The sequence below is a fragment of the Pleurodeles waltl genome, chromosome 11, assembly GCF_031143425.1.
Source record: "Pleurodeles waltl isolate 20211129_DDA chromosome 11, aPleWal1.hap1.20221129, whole genome shotgun sequence".
Lineage (NCBI taxonomy): Eukaryota > Metazoa > Chordata > Amphibia > Caudata > Salamandridae > Pleurodeles > Pleurodeles waltl.
Window position 1 is genome coordinate 590,405,654 of NC_090450.1, and position 25,338 is coordinate 590,430,991.

Genomic DNA, 25,338 nt, shown 5'->3' on the forward strand with positions numbered 1-25,338 from the left:
TGTTTCAGGTTCCATGTGATGCTGAGTGGACACCATTGTAGACCTGTCACAGGCCTTCTTCTCAATACCTCTTCACGAGGACAGCCTGTTTTTGTTCAATTTCAAATTCCTGGATAAGGTGTACAGTTGGTGCAGAATTCCTCAAGGGTTTTCCGAGTCACCGTCCATCTTCAATCAGATATTGAAAAAGGATTTAGAATCCTTAGTACTGCCTTTTAATTCGACTCTGGTACAGTACATTGACGATTTGCTGATCGCATCCAAGACAAGGGATAACTGTAAATATGACACAATTGCCTTACTGAATCATTTGGGAAAGAACAGACATAAGGTGTCACCCAAGAAGCTGCAGTACTGCCAGAAAGAGGTGAAGTATCTAGGACATTTGATTGAAAGAGGGTCCAGGAGAATATCGAAAGAAAGAATAACAGCCATTTTGCAAATTAACCCTCCAACAACAAAGAGAGATGTCAAGATGTTTTTGGGAATGGTGGGCTACTGTCGCCAGTGGATACCCAACTTCTCGATTATATCAAAGCCATTGATAAAGCTGACAGGTAAAGAGATCAAGGATGAGCCGTATACCATATCCTTGTCCAAAGAAGAGCTTGAGTCATTCATGGAGTTAAGGGAGTGCATGTGCAGGGCACCAGCTTTAGGTATGCCTGATTACATGAAGCCTTTTCTACTGTTTTGTCATGAACGTGATGCTTGTTCTTTGTCTGTCTTGACACAGGTCCATGGAGGTGCAAATCGCCCTGTAGCATATTTTTCAGCTACCTTGGACCCCGTTGCAGCAGCCTTACCGGGTTCTTTGCGCGCAGTTGCAGCAGTTGGTCAGAGCCTTACGCAATGCGAAGCCATAGTCATGGGATACCCCCTAACAGTAATGGTTCCGCATTCAGTTGAAATTTTGTTGACTCAAACCAAAACTCAGCACATGACAAATGCTCGTCTTACCAAATATGAGACAATCATACTGGGGTCACCTAATGCTTTGCTGAAACGATGTACTGTGTTGAACCCGGCAACTTTACTTCCTGCTGAAAATGCTGAAGTTAATAATGAGGAAGAAGTTGAGCATGACTGTCTTGAGGTAACAGAACTATGTACCAAACCACGACCTGATATTCACGATACACAGTTGAAAGAAAATGATTGCATTATGTTTGTTGATGGGTCTTGTTTGAGAGATTCAATCGGAACACTGAGAGCTGGTTACACTATATGTACCATAGCTGGTATCATCGAAGCCTCCTGGCTCAAGAGAGTGTTTTCTGCACAAGTGGCAGAGTTGATTGCCCTTACCAAGGCATGCCACGCAGCTGTAAATCTGAGAGTCACTATCTATACTGACAGCAGATATGGATTTGGAAGTATACATGACTTTGGCCAATTGTGGTCACAAAGAGGTTTCATGACCTCTTCCGGTTCTCCTGTGAAAATGGTGAACAAATCAAAGACTTGTTACGTGCGATTCAGTTACCTCTTGAAATTGCCATGATGAAATGCAATGCTCACGTTAAATCACAAGACTTTGTGTCCATGGGAAATGGCTATGCAGATCAAGTCGCAAGGTTTTGCGCATTGAACTGTATATCGTTCAAGGATCAGTAGGAATTGTTACCACAAACTGAAAATGACACATGCTTGAACCTTGCATTGAGGGTGGTTGATACCCTAGATGAGCTAAAGACATTGCAGGGTTGTGCTAGCAAAGAGGAAAACGTTCCCGGCAAAGAATGCAGTGTGTACAGAGAGCTGACGACTTGTGGATCTCAGAGGAGGGGAAATTAGTTTTGCCAAACAGTCTTCTGTCACAATTCGCTAGGCTCTATCATGGACAGGCTCATCTTGGAAGGGATGCAATGATCAGGTCATTCAAAATCGATTGGTTCAACCCAAAGTTCAGAAATGCCGCAGAGGTTACCTGTCATAGGTGCATCATCTGTCAACAGATGAATGCGGGAAAAGGGACTGTGGTAACTTTGAGCCACATTGGGAGAGCTGGTCGTCCATTTAACAAGATGCAAATGGATTTCATTGAGATGCCTTTTTGCGGAGGATTGAAGTATGTGTTAGTGATTGTGTGTGTTTTCAGTCAGCCTCACAGTTGCAGTTTCCGGTCTCTACAGTATAGAGTCAGATAGGGGCAGACACTTCGACAATGAGGTGATTAAACTCCTGGGTGCCGCATTAGACATCGAACAAAAGCTGCATTGTAGCTACCGCCCTGAAGCATCAGGACTAGTAGAGCAAATGAATGGTACCTTGAAATCGAGAATGGCAAAGATGTGCGCAGCTACCAATATGAAATGGCCAGATGCATTACCCTTAATGCTGATGTCAATGAGGAACACCCCTGATAAGAAGACAGGACCATCACAACATGAAATCCTAATGGGTAGAGCTATGAGGTTACCCGCAGTACCTGCAAATGCTCTAGTGAATATCACGGATGATATGGTGTTGCACTACTGCAAAGGCTTGGCTGATGTGATTCGCTCTTTCTCTCACCAGTGAGAAGCTAACACATTGCCACCGATTGGGGATCCAGGTCACACCCTGCAAGCCAGTGACTGGGTGGTTGTCAAGAAGCACGTGAGAAAGTCGTGTTTGGAGCCGCGTTGGAAGGGGCCATATCAAGTAATCTTGACAACAACTAGTGCTGTGAAATGTGCAGGCGTTCCAAATTGGATACATGCCAGTAACACGAAAAAGCTAACGTGTCCAACTGATGAGGAACTTGAAGTTTCCGGCACAACAGTTCCAGAGAGGGAAGTCTCAGGGCCAGAAAACAGCCAAGAAAGAACTGAGACTACAGGAGAGCCCACTGAGAACAGCCTACTCCCTCAAACAGTGAACAAGTTCGAGAGAGGTGACAGTGTGCCTATCTCAGTAGAGGCAGCAGGAGAACTAAACCAAGGAGAGGTTCTCCCAGAAGTAGACGGATACGGGTTAGAACTTGAACCCGTTACAGATTAAGATGAAGAAGAAGAAGAAGGGGAAATAATAGAAAGAGACCAAAGTGTACCAGCATCCCCTGAGCCAGTTGCAGGTCCATCAAGCGAAAACACCATATTACAAGAGGAGGGTGGTGTTCAGCGTCCCGAAAAGACAAATCGGAAGAAGACGCATAAGGGTGATAACTGGCCGGAGAAACCGACTGAAATGGTAAGAAGTGTACCAGGTGAAACAATAACAGAAGAGACCGATACGTCCCGAATAGAAGATCTAAGTGAAGGAGAATTGCAAGGAGAACGCAGTTTGAAAAGAAAGAGAATCGCAAATAGAAGGTGCACAGGTCCTGAGTGGGCGTATGCAACAACATCTGAATGGCAACAAGAATTCCTAGCGTTCTGTTTTGATCGAGAAGTACCAGGCCAATACCACGGTACTTGAAATAAGAAAAGAGACTTATAAATTACCTGATGCGACATTGATTACCTGATTTGACTTTGAGAAACCTGATTATGACAAGCTGCTGACCTGATTTGACAAAAAGGGTCCTGGAGTGAATGAAAACGCTGTAAATACACGCAGAGAGAGAAAGAAAAAAAAAATAAGTTTTTATATCGTCCTCAAGTTGATTGTTATTCTGCTATCTGATTCTATACGGAAATGGCTTATAATAGAGGTAGTAACAAGAAGGGTAAGGTATGTGGTTGGTTAAGCCTTATAATAGGTATTGTGTGTGCAGTAATAATTGTGGGAGTGATTGTGGGAATGCCGTGGTTAGATAAGAAAACAACTAACGCTGTTTCAAAACCTGAGACTACAACATTAACACCGTGGGAAAGATTTGAGCAGGATGCAAGACACTTGCATGAGGGAACTAATTCAAAGGGGGAGCTTTCTACTAATGTCTTCTATAGCTTGCTGAATGAGTATGTTGAGACCATGGATGCGAAAAACTGTTATGTGTGTACAAAGATTCCTTCATCAGTGCAAGAAGGGGTCACCTATTACAGCCTTCCGTTGACCTACGGGATAAGCTGTAGCTTGCCACTAACACGATTTTATAATCAAGAGCATGTGCAATACTTTTATTCAAATCTGGATGTTGTGTTTTCTTTTGTGCCTGTGATTGAGTTTCTGAACAAGCTAGTGTAGGAAAGTACCATCTTGCCTGGCATGTTACCCCCATTTTTCACTGTATATATGTTGTTTTAGTTGTATGTGTCACTGGGACCCTGGTAACCCAGGGCCCCAGTGCTCATAAGTGTGCCTGAATGTGTTACCTGTGTAGTGACTAACTGTCTCACTGAGGCTCTGCTAATCAGAACCTCAGTGGTTATGCTCTCTCATTTCTTTCCAAATTGTCACTAACAGGCTAGTGACCATTTTTACCAATTTACATTGGCTTACTGGAACACCCTTATAATTCCCTAGTATATGGTACTGAGGTACCCAGGGTATTGGGGTTCCAGGAGATCCCTATGGGCTGCAGCATTTCTTTTGCCACCCATAGGGAGCTCTGACAACTCTTACACAGGCCTGCCACTGCAGCCTGAGTGAAATAACGTCCACGTTATTTCACAGCCATTTTACACTGCACTTAAGTAACTTATAAGTCACCTATATGTCTAACCTTTACCTGGTAAAGGTTAGGTGCAAAGTTACTTAGTGTGAGGGCACCCTGGCACTAGCCAAGGTGCCCCCACATTGTTCAGAGCCAATTCCCTGAACTTTGTGAGTGCGGGGACACCATTACAAGCGTGCACTACATATAGGTCACTACCTATATGTAGCTTCACAATGGTAACTCCGAATATGGCCATGTAACATGTCTATGATCATGGAATTGCCCCCTCTATACCATCCTGGCATAGTTGGCACACTCCCATGATCCCAGTGGTCTGTAGCACAGACCCTGGTACTGCCAAACTGCCCTTCCTGGGGTTTCACTGCAGCTGCTGCCAACCCCTCAGACAGGCATCTGCCCTCCTGGGGTCCAGCCAGGCCTGGCCCAGGATGGCAGAACAAAGAACTTCCTCTGAGAGAGGGTGTTACACCCTCTCCCTTTGGAAAATGGTGTGAAGGCAGGGGAGGAGTAGCCTCCCCCAGCCTCTGGAAATGCTTTGTTGGGCACAGATGTGCCCAATTCTGCATAAGCCAGTCTACACCGGTTCAGGGGACCCCTTAGCCCTGCTCTGGCGCGAAACTGGACAAAGGAAAGGGGAGTGACCACTCCCCTGACCTGCACCTCCCCTGGGAGGTGTCCAGAGCTCCTCCAGTGTGCTCCAGACCTCTGCCATCTTGGAAACAGAGGTGCTGCTGGCACACTGGACTGCTCTGAGTGGCCAGTACCACCAGGTGACGTCAGAGACTCCTTCTGATAGGCTCCTTCAGGTGTTAGTAGCCTATCCTCTCTCCTAAGTAGCCAAACCCTCTTTTCTGGCTATTTAGGGTCTCTGTCTCTGGGGAAACTTTAGATAACGAATGCAAGAGCTCATCCGAGTTCCTCTGCATCTCTCTCTTCACCTTCTGCCAAGGAATCGACTGCTGACCGCGCTGGAAGCCTGCAAACCTGCAACATAGTAGCAAAGACGACTACTGCAACTCTGTAACGTTGATCCTGCCGCCTTCTCGACTGTTTTCCTGCTTGTGCATGCTGTGGGGGTAGTCTGCCTCCTCTCTGCACCAGAAGCTCCGAAGAAATCTCCCGTGGGTCGACGAAATCTTCTCCCTGCAACCGCAGGCACCAAAAAGCTGCATTACCGGTCCCTTGGGTCTCCTCTCAGCACGACGAGCGAGGTCCCTCGAATCCAGCGACTCTGTCCAAGTGACCCCCACAGTCCAGTGACTCTTCAGTCCAAGTTTGGTGGAGGTAAGTCCTTGCCTCACCTCGCTGGGCTGCATTGCTGGGAACCGCGACTTTTGCAGCTACTCCGGCCCCTGTGCACTTCCGGCGGAAATCCTTTGTGCACAGCCAAGCCTGGGTCCACGGCACTCTAACCTGCATTGCACGACTTTCTAAGTTGGTCTCCGGCGACGTGGGACTCCTTTGTGCGACTTCGGGTGAGCACCGTTTCACGCATCCTCGTAGTGCCTGTTTCTGGCACTTCTCCGGGTGCTACCTGCTGCTGAGAGGGCTCCTTGTCTTGCTCGACGTCCCCTCTCTCTCCTGGTCCAATTTGCGACCTCCTGGTCCCTCCAGGGCCACAGCAGCGTCCAAAAACGATTTGCAGGTAGCAAGGCTTGTTGGCGTTCTTTCGGCGGGAAAACACTTCTGCACGACTCTCCACGGCGAGAGGGATCCGTCCACCAAAGGGGAAGTCTCTAGCCCTTTTTGTTCCTGCAGAAACCTCAGCTTCTTCTGTCCAGTAGAAGCTTCTTTGCACCCGCAGCTGGCATTTCCTGGGCATTTGCCCATCTCCGACTTGCTTGTGACTTTTGGACTTGGTCCCCTTGTTCCACAGGTACCCTAGATTGGAAATCCACAGTTGTTGCATTGTTGGTTTGTGTCTTTCCTGCATTATTCCTCTAACACGACTTCTTTGTCCTTAGGGGAACTTTAGTGCACTTTGCACTCACTTTTCAGGGTCTTCGGGAGGGTTATTTTTCTAACTCTCACTATTTTCTAATAGTCCCAGCAACCCTCTACAAGGTCACATAGGTTTGGGGTCCATTCGTGGTTCGCATTCCACTTTTGGAGTATATGGTTTGTGTTGCCCCTATCCCTATGTTTCCCCATTGCATCCTATTGTAACTATACATTGTTTGCACTGTTTTCCAAGACTATACTGCATATTTTTGCTATTGTGTATATATATCTTGTGTATATTTCCTATCCTCTCACTGAGGGTACACTCTAAGATACTTTGGCATATTGTCATAAAAAATAAAGTACCTTTATTTTTAGTATAACTGTGTATTGTGTTTTCTTATGATATTGTGCATATGACACTAAGTGGTACTGTAGTAGCTTCACACGTCTCCTAGTTCAGCCTAAGCTGCTCTGCTAAGCTACCATTATCTATCAGCCTAAGCTGCTAGACACCCTATACACTAATAAGGGATAACTGGGCCTGGTGCAAGGTGCAAGTACCCCTTGGTACTCACTACAAGCCAGTCCAGCCTCCTACAGCTAGCTAAAGAGCAAAATATAAAAATAGTTAAAATAGTTAGGGGTTTCTTTGAACCAACGCTTACATTTGGAACAGCTTATGACACCGCAACAATCTGACCTGCTTATTGTCACCTGTAGAGAAAAGCTTCTTAGATCACACTGATGATAGACGCAAAGCATTAAAGGAAAGATTAGAAAAGGGGCTAGAGAAACGCACATATGAAAATGATTATGCTTACACCGCAATCAAGACGCAAGGCAAATTAGCTATAGATGCATTACATGTAGGGAGGCTTTGTATATATAGGCCAAAATCTGAGTAGGACAATGTATTCATGGGAACAAGTGAATGCAGACATGTGTTTTTGTTTCAGAGTAAATGGACATTTATGTTGAATGGACAGGATCCAGCGATCCCTGGGATCTATTATATCTGTGGGCTTAATGCTTATTACCGTCTCCCTAAGAGATGGTATTGGACATGTTATTTGGGAATAGTTTCCCAAAGATTTACCAAATTGATGACTTAAAGCAAATACCTAAAACGTCTGAATTACAATACTAGACAAAAACGAGAATCAGTGGCTGCTGTCATTGGTGACATATTTGGAGCCATAATCCCTTCAGTAGTGGTTATTTTGAACTCCATGAAGATTCAAAGGTTGTCTACTATTGTGGATAACATGCTGACAAATTTTACAGGGGCAATACTCCTGATGGATACTGAACTTGCTGCGGAAAGAGCTATGACTCTTCAAAATCGGCTTGCTTTAGACATTCTTTTGGCAAAGAGTGGCGGGTCTGCAAGATGCTCAAATAGCGTCATTGTTGCTCATTCACTCCAGATAATACTAAAAAGATTAGAGGTATGCTTACTAACCTAACTAAAGATAGTGCAGATTTGAAAGATTTGAAGGAACCTGGAGTGTGGGAGAAATTTGGAAAGGGAATTGCCAGAGTAGGGAGCTGGTTTAGCAATATTTGGAATGGGGTACTTGCAAAAATATTGGGGGTCTATGAATTTTTCTGGCCTGTCTATTAGGATTATGGGGAGCATGCAAAATTAATGATAACATTAAAAGAAATTGGACAAAAAGAACCAGGAAAAATGAAGAAAGTGAAAGGGAGAAAATGTTCAATGAAATTTGGGAAAGTTCACACAAGGGGCAAGATGTTGAAATTCGCATTATGCGTAAAGTGAAAAATGAAAATGAAAGGTCATAGGGAAAGGTTTGTGTGATGACGAGCGTCATCAGAGGAGGGACTGAGAGAGCGTAGCTTATATAATCTATATTAACATAAACCATTTATATATTAATGTGTGATGATGCTGCAAAGAAACTATAATAATAGAAATTTTGCTTAAACGTGCACTTGAATTGTGACCATGATGAGTGGCCACCAATGTATACGCAAACTAATAATGATGAATAAAATGTTTATGTTATGTTCAATCAAACTTATATTAACATTTGCGTTATTGAATCTGTATTGAATATCCTCATAGGCCTTAAGTTAGCGTGAGCTGCAGCTTAGCTGCCTGGCTCTAATATTAAACGCATTTTCTGTTTTTCAGTGTGCTGACTCACAAGGGGCCATGACCCCGCAATGTTCTTTTTCTTCAAGCTTGGAAGATGAATGTAACCATGTTAAATCCGTTCCAAGGCGCATCTTCTGTGCTCTGGAATAAATGTTATAATATATTGAAGCAAGTGTAGATTAATGTAATGTACAAGGTCATTCAAACCGGGGACGACAAAGTAACTGCTGACCAAAAGATGTACAAAGAATTACCAAGAGATGAAGTAACACCGGATGAGTCACCTCTGAAGACGTCAATTACGAAGACCAATCAAAAACTTGTAAACCAATATGGGGTGAAGATTGGGATTACCTAATGTCAAATTTAATAGGTTAAAGATAGTGGGGTATAACAAATGTCCAATAGAATTTGGGTGAATGTACTACGAAAAAGGGATAAAAACCCATGTCACAGAAAGGTCAAGAGAGCGAGTTAGGGAATGCTATTGATTTTATCCAGAAACTTTGTCACTCTGATTGGTGACTTGAGATTTATTAAAACCATCCTCACCCATAGGCTGCCCATTTACACTTTTCCTCCTTATGAGGGAAGTGCCCCTTATACCCTTTAGTTGAGTCCTGACTGATGGTGATTTGACTGATGTCGTGAAGACGAAGACTGAACCTGTGCGCTGACCAAATCCTTGGAGGGTAATTATGACAATGCATTTGTAAGTTGTCTGTTTGCTTTTCCTTTCTAGGTACCAACTGCTTGGTTTTGACAGAGACCATAGCTAGATGTTTTCCAAATTGGTGTTCTAAATTGTTTTGCATGAAGCCCAACATACGAATGCTAATTAGTGGTTAGGACAGGGTTTACCAAAACTGACGCAAATAGACAAACGACTGACATTATGCTTTGTTGAACTGACACAATATCGACACTCTGCTAAATTTAATCTATGTTCACGCTGTGTTATGTTCTGATGTTTGTGATTCTCGTGTTAATGAAATCTTATCACAGTTGCCACATCGTGACTATGCTATTATGCTTCTTGGTATTGAGATTAACTCTTTTGCTTGTAGATTGTAACCAATAGGGAATAAAATTCATAAAATTCTATTAAACTGGTGTGGTTATTCGTGGCTGAAAGGTCATGGTAGCGTCGTTGAAATGATTAATGACTTTGACTAAAGTGAAATGTATTGTTGTGGTAAATATTGATGACATTATTGATATATTGATTGATATACTGATCAGCTATCTCGTCCTACGGTGTCTCTCAACTAGGTCAAAAGATTCATTGGCCTAAAACGAGTCCTAATGTGTAATAAATTAACATAAAGGGACACGTTATCATGTCAACAAAGGCAGATCGACTCCCTGAGGGGGAAATTTACACCATTCCTAGTGTAGGGCACAAGGATGCACATAGGTGCCCCCAAAAGAGCTCCGGTATCCCAGCAATACCAGGATTAGTAGTGGATAAAAGAGTCTGACCGACAGAGCCTAATACTAAGGCAGCCATCTTGCTGTTGGGCTCTTTAGAACCCCCCCAGGCTGCTATTTGTGAACACATGTGATTGATTCCTAATGCAGGAACAGTGGCCCTCAAATGACAGCAGGCCACCATCCCTGAGTTCGCTTCCCAAAGAGGAAACATTTATTTTTAAGGCCACCTATGTTCCTTAAAGGTAAAGGTGGTGTTTTATAAAACAAAATGTTTCCCATTTAGGCAGACATCAGAAGAATCATCCTGTGGTGCCTTAGACTACTGTCCACTGCCTAATCCCCCCATGGCTGTCCATCGCAATTCCAAAAGGACAGCTATCTAATAAGGGCCACTTCCCCTTTAGGAATGAGTTACCACTTCCATTGAGCTGTGATTATGCATTAGATTGCACAAGGAATTGTGGTTGCAAACCACGTGTATATCTCATGGTAATTCACAAGTAAGAAGGGATGCCCCCTTCTTGCCCTCTCCTAATTGCTATTCGGAATGAGTTGCAAAAACCTTTTTACAATTCAGACTTTTCTGAATCACAAACAGCATTTAGTACATACCATAAAGCAATTTAGCAGTTATAACGTCCGTGATTTTGAGTAGCTTTGTACAGAAGTGCCCCAGTCCACTAAAAGAGGAGTGTACGAAGGGATTTTTTAAATACATAAGATCATACAAATAAGGTAGAGGTATTTAAAAATAAGGGGCACAACCCATGGAATAACTAGCAGAAGCTGGTCCCAGCTCCTTAAGAATCTTCCCAGGTTTTTTAAGCAAGTTTTATTGATTTTTCATAATATCTATATCAGAATTTGTTATATTATCTGCTTTGAATACATATTTGTAAATCTTCACTTCATTTGACAATGCTTCTTTATGCCCACCTAGCACACTAGCTAAGAAATGATGATTACACGGGTAGCAAAATCGACATTCGTTCATTTTCATAAAAATCGTAAATGTAGTAACTTTATAACTTAACTAAGCCTATTCCCCAAAGCGTGGAAGCGCAGGAACTCCGATTTAGTCAAGTAGATTTGATCAGCTAAAGGCAGAAATTTCCATGGGAGACATGCCGACCCTAACCGTTACAATGCTGTGACTTTGAACCTCTGTGTCAGCTCGTATTTGAGCAGCTTCCCTCAGTATGCATCTTAAATAGTCACGGTCTAGCACTGCCATCTTTTTTTGCCAGACTTAACACAAAAACACGGGCCAGCCAAGTATAAACCGGCCGAGGTGGAGTGTACTATTGGGATGTATTTATTGGTCCTTGATTCAATATTAACTCATAATGTCACTATTATTGTTGGTAAGGCCTGGGACCAGTTCCTTCCACCGTTGTGATACTGGTCATTGGTCGTTTCCTTAGCACGCTTTTCTCTTCACTGTGAAGTGCATGACTTTAAATATCTGCCCAATGAGTCACTGTTTTCCTCCGTTTATCAAGGAGAGGAGGGTTCGGTGACTTCCACACCAAAGCATACATGCCAATAGGCCAGTTTCAGGCTGGAGACTCCCGATTTTTGAAGCCCAAATTGCTTCATTTTGGCTGTTCCCCACCTTAAATTGCATCTACTTCAATAGAAGTCAATGGGAGAAATATATTCTCCCGATTACTTTTTAAAATCTCACACTTTCTACTTCTAAAATGTTGGCATGCATGCAAATGAAATAGCTCTTTTGGTAGTAGCAAATCCAAATTAATGAAATTTGATTCTACTCTGCTCTTATTCGGGAAAAGAAACATGTCCAAAATACATCTGCTATGTAGAATCGATGTGGTCGCCAAGTCACTTTCTGTTAGTACCTATCAAAAGATTCCTATTCTTCTGCAACACCACTATATATATCTTAAGCCGACTTGGTTGTGGTGACATTAGGGGCAAATAAAGGCAGTCCCAAGGTATACCTTCTCAATCCTGATTGAGGTTGAGTATGCCCTGTGTAGCATATTAAATTGTATATGTTTGAAGCTGTGTTATGAGAGCCTGTATAGATAACTTGGGGCTCTTTGCCATTTCTTGTATCTGAACTCTCTGCTCAGTTCAGTTTCCCATTACTCCTAGAGACGTACCTGTATGTTCAAGCACAGCTTTTGACAACCACAAGAGCTTTGTACAATCAGCTGATTAACCACTGCAGTTAACATTCTCCCATGTATTAGAAACTGGCCTTTAGTTAGACGGTCCCTGTTGGTAATTGAATTATTGGTTGAAGGAGTCACAAGGATAGCCCAAATTAACCTGTGCCCAGCCCTCTGATAGCTTGGCACAAAGCAGCCAAGCTTAACTTAGAGGCAGTCTGTAAAGTATTTACGCAGCTCTTCAAACTCTAATGAAGTGAAAACACAGCCCAAAAACAAATCCCACATTCTTTTAGAAAAATAGAGAACAATGTAATAAATTATTTAACATCAAAACAACAAATATCTAATTTGGAGAACCGGAGATATGCAGTTTTAACCCCTTGGGTGCCTGGGACGTAACGGTTACGTTCCTCGGCAGCAACGCTTGGGTACCGAGCGACCCGGCCCTCGGGGGAAGGGCTAGCCCTCCACTTGAGAGCCTCCCACACCCCTCCCCAGGGCTGGGATGGAAGGGGAATCACTTCCTCTTCCAGCCCGACACCCCCACCACCCCAAAGTGACGTCTAATGACAACCACATCAGAGGTCGCCTCCATAGCGCTGGGAGCTCAACTTGCATTTCTCTTCTGATTCGAGGGTGGGGGACGGCAGAGAGGCATCAAAGGAAAGGAAAGGCTTTTCCTTTCCTTTGATTTCTTTCTGAGCATTTCTGTAGCCAGATTGTAAAGCAATCGGGCTGCAGAAATGCCCACTAGACACCAGGGAGTTTTATTTACAAAAAGTAAACGATGAAGGGGAGCGGCCCTTTGGGCAAGGGTCGCTTCCCTGAGGGGCATTATTTTATTAGGCCTTTGGGGGCAGGTCAGTCTATTTTAATGAGGCTGATCTGCCTCAGGGGGGCAGAACCCACTAGACATCAGTGATCAGTTTTTATTTTACTTTTTTACTCGTGAGGAGGGACTCCCTGGGGCAGCAAATTGTTTTTAGACCATTATTTTTCTTAGGACAATCTCCCCCAAGTGGGGCAGAAACCACTAGACACCTGGGATTTTTTAGTTTTATGTCAGTTTCATGCAAGGGGAGCGACCCCTTAGGCAAGGGCTGCTCCCCTGGGAGGCAAATTTATTTTAGGCTGTTTCTGCCCCCCTAGGGGGCTGATAAGCCTATTTTAATTAGGCTGAACTGCCCCCAAGGGGGGCAGAAACCACTAGGCACCAGGGATTTGTTTTTGTTTTTACAGATGGAGAGCGATCCTTTAGACAAGGGTTGCTCCCCTGGGGGCAATTTTATTTTAGGCCATTTCTGCCCACCTTAGGGGCAGATCGCCCTATTTTTTCTTAGGCCAATCTGAAACCACTAGACACCAGGGATTTTCTTTGGCACCAATTTCAAGCAAGGGGAGATTTCTTTAGGCAAGGGTCGTTCCCCTGGGGGGCAGATTTATTTTAGGTCATTTCTGCCCCCCTTGGGGGCAGACCGGCCTATTTTAATTTGGCCGATCTGCCCTCAAGGGGGGCACAAGCCACTAGGCACCAGTGATTTTTTTTTTTACACATGGGGAGCGACCCCTTAGGCAAAGGTCGCTCCCCTGGGGGGCAAATTTAGTTTAGGCCATTTGTGTCTTCCTTGGGGGCAGATGGGCCTATTTTTGTAAGGCCCACCTGCCCCAAAGGGGGACAGAAAGCCCACCAGAGAAGATTTATTTAAAAAAAAGGAGGGTGGGGGAATGGCCATACCCCCACCCCAAATAAATGGGGTTTGGTTCCCCCTCAATTTCGAAATGTTTTTGGCTCTTTCCTGTCAAAGGTACTTGGCCCACCTACACAAGTGAGGTATCATTTTTATCGGGAGACTGAGGGGAACGTTGGGTGGTAGGAAATTTGTGCCAGTTCAGTGATCCCACACAGAAATGTGGGCAAATGTGTGTTTTTAACTATATTTGAGGTTTGCTGAGGATTCTGGGTAAGAAAACACTTGGGGATCCACACAGGTCACACCTCCCTGGACTCCCTCGGGTGTCTAGTTTTCAGAAATGTCTGGGTTTGGTAGGTTTCACTAGATGGCTGCTGAGCCCAGGACCAAAAACGCAGGTGCCCCAGCAAAAACATATCGTTTTTTATTTGATAATTTTGATATGTCCACGTAGTGTTTTGGGGTATTTCCTGTTGTGGGCACTAGGCCTACCCACACAAGTGAGGCATCATTTTTATCTGGAGATGTGGGGGAATGCTGGGTAGAAGGAAGTTTGTGCCTCCCTTCAGATTCCAGAAGTCTGCAGCACCGAAATATGAATAAAGAGTGTTTTTTTGCCAAATTGTGAGGTCTGCTATGGATTCTGGGTAACAGAACCTAGCGAGAGTGCCACAAGTTAATCCATCCTGGGTTCCCCTAGGTGTCTAGTTTTCAGAAATGTCCAGATTTGCTAAAAATAGGTCCGTTTTCTTTGGGAAAATTTGATGTGTCCATTTTGTGTTTTGGGGCATTTCCTCTTGTGGGCACTAGGTCTACCCACACAAGTGAGGTACCATTTTCATCAGGAGACTTAGGGGAACGCTGGGTGGAAGGAAATTTGTGGCTCTTCTCAGCTTCTAGAACTTTCTATCACCAAAATGTGAGAAAAAAAGTGTTTTTTTGCCAAATGTTGAGGTTTGCAAAGGATTCTGGGTAACAGAACCTGGTGACAGCACCACAAGTTACCCCATCCTGGGTTCCCCTAGCTGGAGACCAAAATCCACAGCTAGGCACTTTCCAAAAAACAAGTCCTATTTCAATGAAAAAATGTGATATGTCCATGTTGCGTTTCCTGTTGTGGGCATTAGGCCTACCCACACAAGTGAGGTAATCATTTTTATCGGGAGACTTGGGGGAACACAGAATAGAACAGGTGTTGTTGCCCAATGTCTTTCTTACATTTTCTCCTTCCAAATGTAAGACAGTGTGTAAAAAAGACGTCTATTTGAGAAATGCCCTGTAATTCACATGCTAGTATGGGGACCCCAGAATTCAGAGATGTGCAAATACCCACTGCTTCTCAATACCTTATCTTGTGCCCACTTTGTAAATACAAAGGTTTCCTTGATACCTATTAAGAGTCCACCAAACGTAACAGTATACTGCTTTCAAAAATCTGCCATGGGTAGAAAAAGTTATAGAAGAAAACGTGGACAGAAATGCCTTTTTTTTCTCCTCAATTTCAATATTGTTTTTATTTTAGCTGTTAGTTTCTGCAGGAAAACCTTGAAGGATCTACACAAATGACCCCTTGCTTAATACAGAATTTTGTCTACTTCATAAAAATGCTTAGCTGTCCGGGATCCAGCAATACTTTCACACCCATTTCTGTCACTAACTGGAAGGAGGCTTTAAACACAGAAAATAGTAAAAATTGGCTATGACCCACTAAAATGCCAAAATTGTGTTGAAAAATGTGGTTTTCTGATTCAAGTCTGCCTGTTCCTGAAAGCTGGGAAGATGGTGATTTTAGCACCGCAAACCCCTTGTTGATGCCATTTTCAGGAAAAAACCACATGCTTTCTTCTGCAGCCTTTTTTCCCCAATGTTTTTTTTTTAAATGACATTTTAGCTGTATTTTAGCTAATTTCTGGGTCTCTTTCAGAGGAATCCACAAACTCTGGGTACCGCTAGAATCCCTAGGATGTTGGACAAAAAGGACACAAATTTGGCGTGGATAGCTTATGTTGACAAAACGTTATGAGGGCCTAACCGCGAACTGCCCCAAATAGCCAAAAAAAGGCTTGTCACCTGAGGGAAAAAGGCCTGGCAGCGAAGGGGTTAAAGATTTAAGTGAAAATAGTGCCTAAAAGGAAAAAGCACCAACTGCGGGTATCTGGTCGCGCTGGGCCAGGACAAACTCACAATCTCAGGTTGACTGTGATGGGAGTATTGGCTAGGTACAGGGACCAAGCTAGGCCCGCTGAAAAAGAATATAGAAAATCCAGGTTGTGGAACTTTGTGAGATCTCACATCGAGGGTGCGTCACACACCAGCGGTTCTGAAGAAGCTGCAAGGCTGCCATGTGGAGTCCTGCATCGTTGTCAAGGAGGCCGTCAACTAAGGGCCTGCGATTTGAAGGCCTGTGTTGAGCATGCGTTGCGCAGCTGCAGTTCTGAGGAGACTGCTGGCTTCGATACGGTGTCCTGGGGCAGGGATGAGTTGCACAGACTAGCCAACTAGCCCTTGGAGTAACTCTTGTGGTCCTGGGTTCTTTTACTCAGCCAGCAAGGTAGCAGAGTAGAAGTCCTTTCAGAGCAGCACAGCAGTTCTCAGTCTTCCACAGGTTCAGAAGAGCACCGAAAATGTGGGTGAGAGTCCATTATTTATACCTGATGCCCCCTTTGAAGTAGGAGAGGGTTCTAGGGTTTTCCACCCCTAGATTTGCTTGGAACTTCCTGCCTTCCTGCCTTGTCCCCAGCTTGTCTGGGGTCACAACAGACTAGGGTCAAACCCTTTGTGAGTGTGCTCAGACAGGGACTTTGTGATATGCAAGTGTAGTAGTTGACAGCTCCTCCCCTTCATCAAGTCTGAGTAGGCCATCCTGTCAATACCTATGGTCCTTTGTCTCACCGTCTGGGAGCAATATACAAAAAACAACTGCCAGCTACACCTAGTCACGTGACCCACGATAACAGGCTGCATGCACTAAATGGTAGGGACAAGACAATGATAACTTTCTAAAAGTGGTATTTTCAGAAGTGTGGCTTAAAATCCAAATTTACCATTAAAAAGGGTTTTAAATTACAATTCTTTAGACACCAAACTCGACATTCCTACCTGCTCCTAATTTAAAGTTATTGCTTATTACATGTAAGCAACCCCAATGTTAACCTTTGGGAGAGATAGGCCTGGCAGCAGTGAAAAACAAAGGTAAGAGTTTTTCACTACAAGGATATCTAAAAGTTAAAACTATATGTCCAACTATTTAAATACACTGCACCCTGCCCTCTGGGATGTTTAGAGCTAGGCCTAGGGGGTGACATAGGCATTAAAAGGGAAGGTTTACGCCATGCAACAGGTTTATTTTACCAGGTTGAAGAGGCAGTTTAAACTGCACACACAGGTTGCAATGTTAGGCCTGAGATATGTTTAAGGGGCTACAAAAGTGGGTGGCAAACTCAGTGCTTCAAACCCACTGGTAGCATTTAATTTACAAGCCCTTGGTACAGGTAGTACCAATTTACTTGGGGCGTACAAGTGAGAGTCAATTTCACCATGTTTAAAGGGGAAAGCACCCACACTTTAGCACTGGTTAGCAGTAGTAATGTGCACAGAGTCCTAAGGGCAACAAAAACAAGATCAGCAAAATTGGAGGAGTAAGGCAAAAGGATTGGGGTGAAGAACACCATAAGGTTGAAAAGTCCAACAGTCCACCTGTTCTACTGTTTGGAAACCTGCTAGCTTGCAGTCAATGAACAGATCTACCATTTCAGTGATACCGACCTGCTTTCAATGTACCAATCTGCCTGCTGTGAGAAAGCCCACCATATTGGGAGAACCATGAGGAGGATTATCAAAGCATACTATATGGGTAAGGTGCACGCCGTGGTATCTCAATGCTGGTAGGACAGTCATGCCAGTCCATATGTAGCAAGAATCTCAGGAAAGAATATGGTGTCTAGCCTGCCTTCTTGCAACGGGAGGCAGAATTACCTATTTCAGCTAACTGATGTCCAGCCAACAAGCTGTCTAGCCACGGCAGTTGTGCCACAAAGCGCAAAGTTGGGCACACCTAACCCACCTTTGTCCGTGGGTAATCATAACTTTGCCAGTGTTACATTTTTCCTCCCTTCCCACATTTTAAGTCACTTAATAGAGTATCCCACCTAGAAGTTGTCTTCTGGGGATAATCAAAGGAAGATTGACAAAATGGTAGAGCAATTGCAAGAATATCATCATTTTTGCCAGTCGAATTCGGTCTGTTTTTGACAATAGGAATGTTAACCAGAACACCTTTTGTGATCCAAGGAGGTGTTGCTTCCTCAATCAATCAATCAACCTTTTTAAGAGCATGGTACTCACATGTAGGGTCTCAAGGTACTGTGGGGTATGTCCTCGGGGTTCAGTCGAAGAGCCAGGTTTTGAGGTCCTTCCTGAATTGAGTCAGGGAGATGATCAGCAAAGATCCTTGGGGTACTCCAAAGCTCATCTCTGTAGGTTCTGACAGGAGTGGCGGGAGTATGACTCTCTGCATTCTGCCTGTCAGGAAGGAGTGTATCCACTTAGGGCCTTGTCGCGTATGCCTGCTGTGTGGAGTCTGGTGCATAGGGTGCGGTGGGACACTATATCGAAGGTGTTGATAGGTCTAGTTCTGTGTTGGCAGAGCTGAGCGTTGGTTGCTTCTTCAGCGACCTTGGCGGGGAAAGGCAGCAGGGAGATGGAGCTGTACTTCTTGAGATTCGTTGGGTTGGCTGTGGGTTTATTCAAGAGCGGGCGGATCTCGGCATGCTCAAATTTTCGGGGAAGGTGGCCAACTCTAGGGAGAAGATGATGGTCTTGTGGAACTCAGGTGCGATCGAATTACTGTCCATGTTGAAGATGTAGTGGGGGCAAGGGTCGGTGGGAGCTCCAGAGTGGCTGCTGCTTATGATGGAGCGAGTCGTGTCCATTGTGCGGGGGGTCCATATGTGCAGGAAAAGTGGGGGTTCAGTGGATCCAGGTTGGGCCGTTGTTGGTGAGTTTAGAGAGTCTTGGGGTCCGAAGCTGTCATAGATATCCTTGATTTTCCGATGGAAGGAGGAGGCTAATTGGTCGCAGAGGTCCTGGGATGGAGGGATGTTAGTGGCCTCAGCTTGTGGTTTGCTGAATTCCTTGATGACAGCAAAAAGTTATTTTGTGTTGTGAGTGGTGGCGTTGATGCGGTCCTGCAGAGTGGTTTTTCTGGTGGATCTGATGAGACCATGGTGGGATCTTGTGGCAGATTTGAAGGCTGCAGTGTCCTCCAGGGATTTGCTGTTCCTCCATTTTTTCTACAGTTTCCTGCAGGTGTGCTTCGATTCCTGGAGTGCAGGGTGAACCAGCTGGCTTTCTTAGTGGTGTGTTTCCCTGTGGTCGTTTGGAGTGGAGCAAGGGTGTTGGAGCAATTGGCGATCCATTGGCAGAGGTTGCATGCTGAAGTGTTGGCATCTGTTGGGGCGGGTGGTGAATTGCTGAGGGTGTTGATGAGTTGCTCCTCTGTGGTCTGGTTCCATTTCCTGTGGGGGGGGCGGGCAGTGTAGGTGTGAGCTGTAGGTGTGGTGATGGAAAAATGGATGCAGTAGTGGTCAGTCCAGTGAAGAGGTGCTGAGTCATCGATGGTGACATTGGTGTTGGTGTAAAAGATGGGGTTGAGTGTGTGTCAGGCAATATGCGTTGGTGAGGTGACCAATTGCTTAAGACTGATTGTGTCATGGTCCTCAAGTAGCGATGAAGTGTTGTGGTCGTCGATGTGGAAGTTGAGATCTCCGAGGAGTATAAAGTTGGTGGAGGTGAGTGCGTGGGGGGCTATGACATCGACAAAGGAGTCGCTGAAGGCTGGGCATGGGCTGGGTGGTCTGTAGATGATGGTGCCGCGGATGGTGGTCTTTGGGGTTACGTGCACTTGGAAGTGGAGGTGCTCCATGAATTGGGAGTGTTCCTGTGTGTTAACTGATAGGCGTAGAGTGGTCTTGTAGGTGATGGCTAGTCCGCTGCCCGGTCTGGAAGGTTGGTACTTGCGAAGCAATTTGTAGTCGCTGGGGATGGCGCTGGTGATATCCAGTTCAGATGCTGTGTTTGTCCATGTCTTGGTGAGGAAAGCGATGTCTGGGCGGGTGGAGTCTCTCAGATCCCAAAGTTCCACGGCGTGCTTGTGCAGGGAGCGGATGTTGAGGAGGATGCACTTGAGGTGGCCTGGAGGGGTTTTTGACTTTTCTGCGGCTGGGTGGGTCTGGCGCTTGGAGTGCGGAGAAGGTGCAATGGCAGTTGCTGCAGGCGAAAGGTCCCTCAGTGGTTCTGGGGGAAGCGAGGTGGCAGGCGGTTGAAAGTCCTGAGTTCACTCCGTGGAGGGTTTCGGCATTGTATCGGTGGATGGTGCACAAGCCAAGGTCTGTGGCGCTAGGCGCGGTCCAGGCACGGAAGGGCGCAGACGGGCCCCAGCAGCTCTGCCACACGACAGCCACCCTTAAGAAGGGGAGGGGGAGGACTTGGTCATCTGGGAGGTGGGAAAGCGCTTCGAGGGCAGGGGGCTAGGTGGCGGGGTGGGAAGTGCAGGGGTGGTAAAGGGTAGAGCACAAAAACAGGTGGAAAGTGTAAAACAGAGAGAAACAGAAAAGGAGTACAAAAACAGGAAAAAGAGGAAAGACAGAAAACAGACAGACACAGATGGCCACCAAGGATGAGGGGCAGGCAGGTGCCTGCCGGTGGAGGCGGGCCTCGAACACAGAGCCCACAGGCTCTGTCAGACACTGAAAGCAGCAGCAGCCACGCAGGCGGGAGCGAAGGACGCTGGCTTCCTAGCAGATCCTTGTCATTGTGGTATACTTTGATAACCAGGTTGAATGTATACTTTTTCCAAGTTAAATATCAGCTTTCTAGGAGGACCTTCCATTGCACCATCATCGCATTTAATGGAAATCAACAGAATTCGTGCCAGCTAACCCCCTGGCCCCTCATTCCTTTAAAGGTACCTAAAATGTGCGAAATAGAGGTCATGTCTATATGAACATCTCACATGTTTAGCAACAAGATGTCAGAATATAATGAGATGGTGTTGTTTTGTAGCGCCATTTAAAAAACCCCAGTCTTATTTTGCTCATCGCATTTTGATGGCAACAGGCTCAATAAACTGGGAAAACAGCATTGTGGACAGCGGACATCCTCACTGCATCCCTCTACCAAATTGAAGTCCATCTGATATAATGAGTCCTATCTTTGGTGTAGGTCTAGGGTATGAAAACGTGATCTAAAGGATCATGTTTCTTGACTTACAATCTGTATAAGATCATGAACACATATTACCAATCAAGGGTACCAAAGGGCTTTTCTAAATAAAGGGCTAGACAGCAGAACTGGGCCATCATAAGGGGGTTAATTTGAGTATGTAAAATTACCTCTGAATGATTAAGTACATACCTAGTTAACCCATTTTGGTCAGTGCGTATTCAGGTCAGCAGTTTGGAGACAAGTCTTTTCACTAGTATATTTCAGAGGATTTTGTACTTTGTGTTTATGATCAACGAGGGCCTATACAAAGATATTTTAATGGCAAGATATAAATATGTCTTCTTTTAACAGAGGAGAAAGATAGCCAGTCTCTGGTGCAGCCAGTCTAGGATTCAACAGGACGGCATCAAATTATGTGGGTAACCCAATGGAGCCCGGTGCTTTTTTTAGTTAGTTCTAAGGTGACATCCCTGATTTCTTGCACTAAAATGGAGAACTGCATTACCTCTTTCTAGGAGGGAGTAATTTGAGGCAACATTATGGTGGTCATTACATCCCTGGCGGACGGTGTTAAAGCTGCGGAAATACCGCAAACAGGCCGGCGGACAAAAAAAGGGAATTATGACCCTGGCGGAAACCGCCAACAAAGACAACCACTTTAAGACACCGCCCACCACGGCGGTGCAAACAAACAGCGCGGCGGTCACCGCCAACAGACAGGCGGAAGACAATGTACCGCCCACACTATTACAACCCGCCAATCCGCCACCTTTTCCGGGGCGGATCCTCCGTGGATATAAACAGGCCGGAAACAGCTTTTGCTATGGGAAAACGCTCACCTGAACACATCCCATGAGGAACGAGGACTCCATGGAGCCGGAACTCCAATTACTCCCTGCCCTTGTGTTTCTGCTCCTCTACGACCAACAGCTACGTAGGTGCCAAAGACACCGGTGAGTACTGCACCTATGACACGGGGAGGGGGGAGGCAAAAGTTAGGGGGACACCACCCAAACACCCCCACCCTCGCATATTACAACATACACACCAATGCATTCACAAAAATCACAGTAACAACCCACAATCCCCCCGGAAGAATGAAAAGACAATGGGAAATTCGGTCAAACATTGTAATGTGGCAATATACATGTCACACAAAAATATACAGATATATATTTGAAAATCAGTCATAATTATATACAATACGAGAAGTAGTGCAGATATGTACATAACAATTTCCGTGCACCAACAGTCCAAAAATGCATGGGCAAGGCCCACAAAGGATACCTGACCACAATCGGAGAGAACACTGCCGGGGCATCAGATAGAAATTCTACAGGCACCTTAGGGGGAAGGGAAGGGGGGGCACCTCAGCCGGATGACTGCAAAGCCAGATCCACGACGGAGCTCCATGCCCATTGATGTATCCTGGGGAGTGCAAAGCCACAGTCTCTCAAGTCTCTACAGTGGGTGGCTTGCCCACTGTGCCATCCTGGGGACTGCAAAGCCACAGTCTCTCAAGTCTCTACAGTGGGTGGCTTGCCCACTGTACCATCCTGGGGAGTGCAAAGCCACAGTCTCTCAAGTCACTACAGTGGGTGGGTTGCCCACTCTACCATCCTGGGGAGTGCAAAGCCACAGTCTCTCAAGTCTCTACAGTGGGTGGGTTGCCCACTGTAGGAGGCTGGACTGGCTTGTAGTGAGTACCAAGGGGTACTTACACCTTGCACCAGGCCCAGTTATCCCTTATTAGTGTATAGGGTGTCTAGCAGCTTAGGCTATTAGACTATTAGCCCAAAGTGCACTAAAGTTCCCCAAAGGACATAGAAGTCGTGATAGGGGAATTCTGCAGGAAAGACACAAACCAGCAATGCAACAACGATGGATTTCCAGTCGAGGGGACCAAGTCCAAAAGTCACAAGCAAGTCGGAGATGGGCAGATGCCCAGGAAATGCCAGCTGTGGGTGCAAAGACGCTGCTACTGGACAGTAGAAGCTGAAGGTTCTGCAGGAACGACAAGGGCTAGAGACTTCCCCTTTGGAGGATGGATCCCTCACGCCGTGGAGAGTCGTGCCGAAGTGTTTTCCTGAAGAAAGACCGCCAACAAGCCTTGCTACCTGTAAATCGTGCGGTTAGGGTTTTTGGATGCTGCTGTGGCCCAGGAGGGACCAGGATGTCGCCAATTGGGTCTGGGGACAGAGGGGGCGTCGAGCAAGACAAGGAGCCCCCTCAGAAGCAGGCAGCCCCCGCAGAAGTGCCGGAACAGGCACGAAGAAGTGGAGTGAAACGGTGCTCACCCGAAGTCGCACAAAGGAGTCCCACGTCGCCGGAGGACAACTTAGGAGGTCGTGCAATGCAGGTTAGAGTGCCGTGGACCCAGGCTGGACTGTGCACAAAGGATTTCCGCCGGAAGTGCACGGAGGCCGGAGTAGCTTCAAAAGTCGCGGTTCCCAGCAATGCAGTCTGGCGTGGGGAGGCAAGGACTTACCTCCACCAAACTTGGAATGAAGAGTCACTGGACTGTGGGAGTCACTTGGACAGAGTTGCTGGATTCAAGGGACCGCGCTCGTCGTGCTGAGAGGAGACCCAGGGTACCGGTGATGCAGTTCTTTGGTGCCTGCGGTTGCAGGGGGACGATTCCGTCGACCCACGGGAGATTTCTTCAGAGCTTCTAGTGCAGAGAGGAGGCAGACTACCCCCACAGCATGCACCACCAGGAAAACAGTCGAGAAGGCGGCAGGATCAGCGTTACAGAGTTGCAGTAGTCGTCTTTGCTACTTTGTTGCAGTTTTGCAGGCTTCCAGCGCGGTCAGCAGTCGATTCCTTGGCAGAAGGTGAAGAGAGAGATGCAGAGGAACTCGGATGAGCTCTTGCATACGTTATCTAAGGAATCCCCAAAGACAGAGACCCTAAATAGCCAGAAAAGAGGGTTTGGCTACCTAGGAGAGAGGATAGGCTAGCAACACCTGAAGGAGCCTATCAGAAGGAGTCTCTGACGTCACCTGCTGGCACTGGCCACTCAGAGCAGTCCAGTGTGCCAGCAGCACCTCTGTTTCCAAGATGGCACTGGAGGAGCTCTGGGCACCTCCCAGGGGAGGTGCAGGTCAGGGGAGTGGTCACTCCCCTTTCCTTTGTCCAGTTTCGCGCCAGAGCAGGGCTGAGGGGTCCCTGAACCGGTGTAGACTGGCTTATGCAGAAATGGGCACCATGTGAGAAAGCATTTCCAGAGGCTGGGGGAGGCTACTCCTCCCCTGCCTTCACACCATTTTCCAAAGGGAGAGGGTGTAACACCCTCTCTCAGAGGAAGTCCTTTGTTCTGCCATCCTGGGCCAAGCCTGGCTGGACCCCAGGAGGGCAGAAACCTGTCTGAGGGGTTGGCAGCAGCAGCAGCTGCAGTGAAACCCCGGGAAAGGCAGTTTGGCAGTACCAGGGTCTGTGCTACAGACCACTGGGATCATGGGATTATGCCAACTATGCCAGGATGGCATAGAGGGGGCAATTCCATGATCATAGACATGTTACATGGCCATATTCGGAGTTACCATTGTGAAGCTACACATAGGTAGTGACCTATATGTAGTGCACGTGTGTAATGGTGTCCCCGCACTCACAAAGTCCGGGGAATTGGCCCTGAACAATGTGGGGGCACCTTGGCTAGTGCCAGGGTGCCCACACACTAAGTAACTTTGCACCTAACCTTTACCCGGTAAAGGTTAGACATATAGGTGACTTATAAGTTACTTAAGTGCAGTGTAAAATGGCTGTGAAATAACGTGGACGTTATTTCACTCAAGCTGCAGTGGCAGGCCTGTGTAAGAATTGTCAGAGCTCCCTATGGGTGGCAAAAGAAATGCTGCAGCCCATAGGGATCTCCTGGAACCCCAATACCCTGGGTACCTCAGTACCATATACTAGGGAATTATAAGGGTGTTCCAGTAAGCCAATATGAACTGGTAAAATTGGTCACTAGCCTGTTAGTGACAATTTGAAAGAAATAAGAGAGCATAACCACTGAGGTTCTGGTTAGCAGAGCCTCAGTGAGACAGTTAGTCATAACACAGGTAACACATTCAGGCACACTTATGAGCACTGGGGCCCTGGCTAGCAGGGTCCCAGTGACAAATACAACTAAAACAAAATATATATACAGTGAAAAATGGGGGTAACATGCCAGGCAAGATGGTACTTTCCTACACTGAAGCAGTAGGAGGGTCAAGGGGGCCAACTATGTCAACC